Genomic DNA, 8,527 nt, shown 5'->3' with positions numbered 1-8,527 from the left:
ACTAAAACATTTAGGTTTGTTTAGTGTTTCTATGAAGCATCAAGCTGAGTTTGACGATTTCTTCTCTTTCTGGATAATTTATCATGAAAATTGGATGGAGAAATAGTAATTAGACTTCTCGATGCTCTCGCCAGAGATGCACACAGTTATTACAGAGTTGCATTAGCAATCATAATCTTCATTAGCAAACAACGCCTCGGTGTGACAACTTGCCCAGCTGTCCTGGACGAGACTGGCCGAGCACCACCAAGCCTTTCGTGGACGCTGTCTAAGTTCAGGCCTCCCCGCAAAGGGCTCCCTTCTGCTCCTGGCCCCGTGACCCACGCCCTCCCAGGTTTCCACCTGTCCACCTGTCCACCTGTCCTCTCAGCCTCCTTCAGTTGTTGGTGCTTCTCAAACCCAGACATTAAGCGTGTGGTCCCCCGACGGTCCACCCTGACCCCTCCTCTCTCCCTCTGGACGGTCTCCTCCACACTCTTTCCTTATTCCTACCTGTTAAGAATTCTCAATTTTGGGACCTCTCTGGTGGTGCAGTGGGTGAGAAGCTACAACGCGAAAGACGCAGGTTCAGTCTGGTCGGGGAGCTGAGATCTCGATCTCACGAGCCACGGGCTGACAAAGGCCGTGCAGCAACTGCTGGGCCAGGCGTCCTGGTGAGAGGATTCACGGGCGTGGACAAAACCCCACGTGCTGCCACGGAGACCCGACATGCCAAACTAAAGATAAGTAAACACATTTAGGAAAAACAAGAATTCTCACACTCCTGCCACTTATCCAGGCTTTCCCTCTGAGCCCTAGAGTCACGAGTCCAAATGCTCACGTGACATCTCCCCACGGATATTAGGTGAACTAAGACACAGAGAGACCCCACGAGGCCGTGTCTTTACAGAGGCGTAGCTCTCCCTCACATCAAGATGACAGGCAGGCAACCTGAGGGAGGCTCAGCCATCCCCCTCGTAAGGCTTCCAGCTCTGGGCCCAAGACGGTCGTTTCTGCCCCATCACCCGGCCAGCAGGAAGGGCCCCAGGGCGTGGATCCCCCTCAAGGGCCGGGCCTCAGAAGCTGTGCACAGAGCCTCCACTGGCCAGAAGTTAGGCTTACGGGCACACCCAGGGGCAAGGAGCGCTGGGGAGTGCTTTCTCCAACAGCAGCTTCACCCTGCGCCTGGTGAGATTCGGGAGGGCTTCTGACTAGTAAGCGGCCACGGCCGTGAGTTACCCGTCCCTGCTCCACACACCTTAAGGACTTCGGGTCTGACATCCCCGAAACCAGAGCCATGATCGCCGGCCTGCGTGGGGTGGGCTCTGTGGGTGCGTCCCGGGGTGAATGGCCCCGGCGTCTACCCGGCCCGCTCCAGAAACCCCAGCAGGGGCCTGCCCCCTCCCGCCCTCACCCCGAGACCCAGCCCACCATGCAGCCCGGCCAGCTGTGAACCGGGAAGCCTCCTGAGCCCCTCTCTCCTGCCATCCTACCGCGAGGCGAGGCACCGCGGCCTCTCACCTGGACCGAGGCCCAGCCTCCTGGATGGGCGCCTCTCCATAACCCTGGCTGCCTCCCCTCCTCTGCGGATGCTGCGGCTGGTGTGGGGGCCTTCCCCGGCGCCGGTGGTAATCCAGTCTCCCTGCTGAAACCTTCCGTTGGTCTCAGTGTAACACAACCTACAAAACCCTGCGCGGGGCCTCTCCCCGTGGGGCAGCCCGCCCGCCCCGCCCTGAGTCACACCCAGCTGCTCGCCTCTCTCGGGGGCCGGCTGCTCCCAGCGCAGTCCCTGGAACCCACCCCGCCTCTGCTGGTCATCGCCCAGCTTCCCTCAGGGCGCAGGGCACCGGCCACTCTGGAGGGAGGCCTCTGTCACCCTCCCCACTGGACCAGTGGCCCCTGCGAGGCTCTCACGAAGCCACAAGGCCGCTCCCTGCGGCGTTTCCTCTGTGCTACTTGGACTGGGGGCCTGGGTCCCTGAAGCCTGTCGTTCCCGCAGGACCTTCCACCACGTGGGGCCAGACGCTGAGCCTCCCCTCTCTCCTTCTTACCATTCCACTCCCACGCACAGAGCCCAGTGCCTGGCAAATAGCACATTCTCAAAAACACTGGATGAATGAAAGCAAAAATTCAGCCCGACCGGAAGAAAGTAGGTCTGAACTGCCTCGTCTGCGTCTCAGCATTTATGGAGTTCAGCAGCGGTATGCTGACGAGTACAAGCTCCTGAGTTGACAACACGGGGCTACACGAACTGCTTCTGTGTGTTCAGAGTTGCTGAAATACTGACGTCCGGGAGGGGAATGGGAAGAGGGGAAGACTTGGTCTCTGTTCCCCACCAGGACTCAATGTGATTCACAGAGCAGTTACAGCAGAAAGCGAAAACAAAACTCATAAAATGGTAATTTCCAAAAGACAGTGCATGACTCAGAGAAACGCTCACAGAGTCTAGTGGAGTTCAGATGCAAGAAAGGTCAGCACAGCCCAGAAGATCCGGGAAGTCTGTGAACAAGGTCATGACCCGCAGTGGACCGTGAAGGGCAGGGAGGGGGTTAGGGTGATGACATCCGAGGCACTGGGCAGGAGAGGGCCGGGCAGCTGTGTGCGGGGAACTCGGTCCTTGGTGGGCGTGATGACTGCCTCGTTTTCAGGGAGGGCGCAGTGGGAGCTGAGCTGGGGACCAGGCTCTAAATTCCCATGAAGCACGTTTGTTCTTTATCCAGAGGACAGTGAGAAACTGCTAACATTTGGGAGTGAAGTGGCTGAAGAGAAAGTTGAGAGGACTGGTCCGGAACGTGCAACGCGAGCTGAAGGCTGCCACCTGGGGTTTCTCAGCTGAGAACTGTCACCCAGCGAGGAGGCATTGTGCCAGGCCGGCCTGCTCTGCACGGTTGTGTATCCAAGGGCAGGGAAACCCCACCAGGACCTGTGCTCTGGCTGAGAAGGGAGGCCTGTGACTTCCCCAGAACTTGGGGGTGGCACTGGCATCACTGACTGAATGAACATGAGTTTGAGTGAACTCCGGAAGTTGGTGATGGACAGGGAATCCTGGCGTGCTGCAGTCCATGGGGTCGCAGAGAGTCAGACATGACTGAGTGACTGAGCTGAACTGACCTGGGGGTGGCAGGAGGGGTCATTTATGCTGCCGGTGTCCACCTTCCAAGCGCTGACCCCTAGAGCTGAGCCTGGGTGCTAAGACCTGGGTCTCCAGGTGATTCGTCAATGGACGGGAGAGACCTGCCCTCCTTCTCGCCAGACAGGGTCCTGGCTCACAATCTCCGGCCAGTTTGACGCACAGAACATCTGAAACGCAAGCCCTTACTTCCTCCAATCCTGGGATGCAGCTGTGTCCCACGGGGACTTCTGTAGATGGACAATTCTTTTTTTGTATCTCCACCAAATGTGCAACCATTTATTATCAGTCACGCGCTGGCTGATCATGACGCTCCAGGGGGTCTGGCCTCTGGCCTCCTGCCTTCCTACCAGAAGCTGCCACGGACGGAGCCAGTTCCAGGGGAGGACAGCTCCCGTTGACTCCGGAAAGGCACAAAGAACTCCATCAGCAGCTTCTCTTTAAATCAACAGCGAAGCAAACAGAGACACAACTTTTCTTTCTAGATGAACGATTCTTGAGAAAGAAACGGTCAGGGTTCTGTAATGAGCATGAGGACACTTGGTGAAGAAATCAGCCCTATTAATGAAGATTTTCGGGAGTCCGTGTGTGTGTGTGCTAAGTCGTTTCACTTGGGTCCAACTCTTTGAGACCAATATTGACTGTAGCCCGCCAGGCTCCTCTGTCCGTGGGATTCTCCAGGCAAGAATATTGAAGAGGGTTGCCCCTCCTCCAGGGGATCTTCCCGACCCAGGGATGGAACCCCTGTCTCTTACCCCTCCTGCATTGGCAGGAGGGCTCTTTACCACTAGTACCACCTGCAAAGCCCCTTCAGGAGCCTACCAGCCTCCAACTGAAACACGGAAAAGGATTAGCCAGGGCTTACAGTCACAGAAGCACAGGAAGTACTCGGGATGAATAACTGAGACTTGATTCCATCTTTAATGAACAGAATTTCTCCCTAGGCACATAGGAGCAACTCCAGTCTGGCACAGGCGCCATGTGGCAAGGTGCTCTTAGCAAAGAAGCCGATAAACTACACTTAAGCAACTAAGCCCCTGAACACAGTGTTTGATTTCTATAACCTTATTTGTATATTTTCATTTTTAGGTGAAGGCATGTCTGAATTATAAGAAATTTATGTAAAGTCAGAAAGCAAGAACTTCTCTTCTGATAACTCTTGAAAGTTTATAAATCTCCAAGAGACTTTACTTTTAAAGGGTGCTAGGGCTTGGAGGTTATTTCAGAGACGTTCATTCAGTGACTACACTATGTTTCTTAAATCATCGGAGAGGTGAGAAGGTAACTAAAGCAATTTTCTAATAGGACAATAGGCAAAACACAAAGCCCTGCTAAGGCATTGATAGGGAAATTAAGTCTTTTAAAGAAAAAAAAACAACAACCCCATAGGAAATCTGGCAAAGGATACAAACAAGTGATTTATGGAAGACAAAAGTATCCCCAAAACAGGACACTCAACACCTATCGTAGCAAGAGAAATGCATATTTAAAGAAGATATCATTTTTTTACTGGCAAAAGAGTGATAATATTCAGTGCTGATCATGGTGCAGGAAAAAGATATTCTTGTTTATTACTGGCAAGACCATAGGGTATCTGAGTAGGGCTGTCCAATAAGATCAGCTATCTTTAGCTTAGGAAAGATGAATTAATCACCAAATTTAGAATAACCAAATGTCTCTAAGCAAAAGCCCTTGGGACACGTGTGTTATTTCTGCCAACAGTCCCTGGGCACCCATCATGGGCAGACACCAGGCTTCTGAGCCAGGCACTCCATACAGGGCACAGCGGGCTTAGGGATGGATGTGCTGTGACCTGTCCTTAAGGACGCACTGAGGGACTTCCTTGGTGGCCCAGGGGCTAGGGCTCCGAGCTCCCAAAGTAGGGGCCCAGGTTCGATCCCTGGTCAGGGGACTAGATTCCACAGGCCACAACAAAAGATCTCACGTGCCACAACTAAGCCCCACGCGGTGGCCAGATAAATACGTAAATATTAAATAATAATAACTTTTAAAGAAAGAGCACACCGAGCTGGGGAGAGAGACCGGGCCATGTCTAAGGCTGCTTGAGCTGCAGCGGCAAAATACCGCAGGCCGCGCAGCTTCAAAGACAGACCCACTTCTCCCGGTTCTGGAGGTGGGGGAGCCCGTACGCAGGTGCCCCAGATTTCGTTCTCAGGGAGGGCCCACCTTCTGACTTGCAGGGGGCCCCCCGCCCACTGAGTCCTTTCTCGGCAGAAGCGGGTGAGAGCGAGACGGTTGATTCCTCCCCTCTTACGAGGGCTCTAATGCCCCCCGGGGAGCTCCACACTCACGACTTTTTCTAACTCTACCTCCCAAAGGCCCCACCTCTTAACACCATCACAGCGAGGGTGAGGGGCTGAACACAGGGCTTTGAGAGGACACAAACATCCAGCCCATAAGCGTTCAGTCCGCTGTGGTCACTAGCTAATAAACGGATAATCTCAGATACGTCGTCTGCATTAAAGGGTACTCCTCAAATGTTTAAGCACTCTTCCCAAGTCTTATCTACTCTATTAATTTATGTCACAAACCCTTTCTCAGCAAATAATGCAAACAGAGAGCTCAGCAAGAATAAGTGAAGTCTAAATTAAAGCAAGTTTCTTCCATCAATTTTTATTTCCATTTTTTCAGATAAGGCAACAGAGAGTCCCATGCAAGAGTGTGGCCATGAATAAAATCAGCTGAAGAACTAACCGTCCCTGATTTTCTTGAAAACAAAATATGGAAATATCCCCATTTGTGGAGAAATAAGTGTAGGATCCTCAGAAGAAAATAATCAATTAGAAACTCACTTAATATTGATTGAGGGTTTGATATGTGCCAGATGCTATGCTAAGGCAGCCTTCGTGTACTATCTCATTTAATCATCACAAAACATGAGGCTTTATCACAAGGCCTGCTTTACATATGTGGGCACCAAAGCTCAGAGAGGTTAAATAACTTGTCCAAGGTTACCCAGCTAAATACCGAAAGAGTAAAGGTTAAATAAAACTCAGGTCTGAAAGCTCACGCTCTCAATCAAATGGATAAGAATAAGAATATAAAGAAATATATAAATATAAAGATAAGAATAATATATAATAATATATAATATTATAATAATATATAAGAATATATAAGAAATATATAAATATAAAGAATATAAATACAGCTATCACTGTATTTATATAAATACAGTGCTCACCATATGCCAGGAGCTGTGCTAAGAATCTCGTAATAAATGAGTCGCTATCTTCTTCAAAGTTCTCTGACATTTACTCACTTGAGCCTCTCCATTAAATCTGAGGACGACAAAAGGAGTGGGTCCAGGAGGACAGGAAATCCGCGGACAGGAACCCTTGGTTTGATTTGGTTGCGGGGCTTTAGGGCATTTTGTCTTAGTTGCTACTTTAACCGCACATCTTTCCGTAAGCTGCATTCCGTTACAGAAAAGAGCAGGAGTTTCATCCTACAAACCACGAAATGAAAAATCAACAGCAAAGGGTCCCTGACCTCTCTGAGCCTCAGCTTCTTCATCTGTAAATTGGTGCGACAAAAACACTCCCACCACTTCCCTCACGGGTGTATTGTAAAAAGCAAGCACGACAAAGGCCACAAAAGCACTTTATACCTTTTTAAAACCCTCCGTTTAAGGGACTTCCTGGTGGTAGAGTGGATAGGGATCTGCCTGCCAGTGCAGGGGACACAGGTTCGATCCCTGGCCCGGGAAGATCCCACCTGCCTGTGGGCCACAGCTACCGAGCCCGGGAGCTGCGTTTGCTGAAGCCCACAGGCCTAGACCCCGTGCTCCACAACAGGCGAAGCCGCCGCAGTGAGAAGCCCGCACACCACCAAACAGAGGAGGCCCCACTCTCCGCAACTATAGACAGCCCACGCGAGCAACGAAGGCCCGGCACAGCTGTAAATAAATAAACAGCTACAAGTTTAAGCCAAGGCCCAAAACTGATTCATCATACTGTGATATGTACATGAGCCTGACCACTCAGATGCTATAAACGCCACGTAAAAGAGTGGGCATTACTAATTAAAGCCGCTGGGTGCTGGCATGAGAATGCAGAATACGTACATAGATGGAGGGATAGAGGCTGGAAACAGACCACCCACATATGGGAATTTGGTGGATGATAAAGCAGAATTCAAACCGCTGGGGGAATGAGATACTTCAGTGAGTATGTCAGAACAACTGGGCATCCAAATGGAAAAATCGTGAGTGTGATGCTGACTTTATCACTTATTCTAGCAGAATTTCCAGATGTTCCAAAGATTTAAACATGAAAATAATCAAACTGCAAATTCCTAGGAGAAAACACAGGAGAGTTTACTTATTTTTAGAAATGGCTATCTTTCCAAGTAAGACACAAAGGTACAAAAACTATAAAAGAGAAAAGATTTCCAAATTTGACTGTATAAAAATTAAAATCTCCTGCAAAGGAAATAAATACCACAAACAATTTCAAAAAGCAGATGAGAAGTTGGGAGAGAATATGGCAACATATATGACAGACGAGGGACTAAATCCCTTAGTAATTAATTAATAAGCTGGCAAACGTTTAATGAGCGACTCTTACATGCCAGGCATCATTCTAAGCTTTGGGGGATTCAAATCAATCAAAACTTCCTGCCTCTTTGGAGCTCACATTCTGTGGGAAAGTCCACAAAGGGATCTCGGATATTAGTAGAAAAAGAATAAAAAATGAGCAAAGACCATAAAGAGTTTGCACAGTTGATTATACAAATGGTATTTAAACATATAAAGTGTTTACTCATTCTCGTAACAAATGAGATACCAGTTAAATTTCAGTAGGGTACCATTTCATCCACTGGACTTTCCAAAATGAAAAATGTGATAATTTACGTGTTGACAAGGGCACAGAGAAATAGGCATTTTCTTGTTTTCGGTGGCGGCGTGAGTAGAGAAAGGTCTTTGAAAAGCACTTCGTCATCGTACGTGATCATCTGGACCACGGGTGTGGGTGCTTAGTCATTGACTCTTTGCGACCCCATGGACTGTAGCCCGTCAGGCTCCTCTGTCCATGGGTTTTCCTAGGCAAGAATGCTGGAGTGGGTTGCCATTTCCTTCTCTAGAGCATCTTCCCAACCCAGGGATCAAACCCACGTCTCCTGCACTGGCAGGCGGGTTCTTTACCATTGTGCCATCTGGGAAGACTGATTTGCCGTCATCGATCACGATTACAAACGCACCCCTCTTTAGCCCAGCAATTCTGCTTCTAGAAGCTGAGGCTACGGTATATTTGCGTGTGCTTGCTGCGGCATGTGTATGAGAACGTTCGCTATAGCGTCGCTTCTAACAGTGAAACTCACCGCCTAGATACCCATCGACAGGACCGCGGTTACACAAACATTAAGCGAAAGTGAAAGTCACTCAGTCATGTCCCC

General features: G+C 49.9%; 1 long non-coding RNA gene across 5 annotated transcripts in view; it reads right to left on the bottom strand.

The window, feature by feature from the left end:
* The window catches only part of LOC105603900 (uncharacterized), a 37,124-nt gene extending 31,710 nt beyond the window's left edge, over nucleotides 1-5,414 (bottom strand). For 4 of the 5 annotated variants that reach the window (XR_009597769.1, XR_009597766.1, XR_009597767.1 and 1 more), the window contains exons 1-3: nucleotides 2,031-5,414; nucleotides 1,501-1,624; nucleotides 493-716 (exon numbers count right to left, since the gene is read on the bottom strand). This is a non-coding gene — a long non-coding RNA (uncharacterized LOC105603900). The remainder of the gene's footprint in view (nucleotides 1-492; nucleotides 717-1,500; nucleotides 1,625-2,030) is intronic. The other variant, XR_009597770.1, reaches the window with a different exon arrangement.
* Nucleotides 5,415-8,527: the final 3,113 nt, after the last annotated feature.

The sequence above is a fragment of the Ovis aries genome, chromosome 20 (genome assembly GCF_016772045.2).
Source record: "Ovis aries strain OAR_USU_Benz2616 breed Rambouillet chromosome 20, ARS-UI_Ramb_v3.0, whole genome shotgun sequence".
Taxonomy (NCBI): Eukaryota; Metazoa; Chordata; class Mammalia; order Artiodactyla; family Bovidae; genus Ovis; species Ovis aries.
The sequence above is the reverse complement of the archived record's forward strand: the minus strand, read 5'-3'. Positions and strand labels throughout refer to the sequence as shown.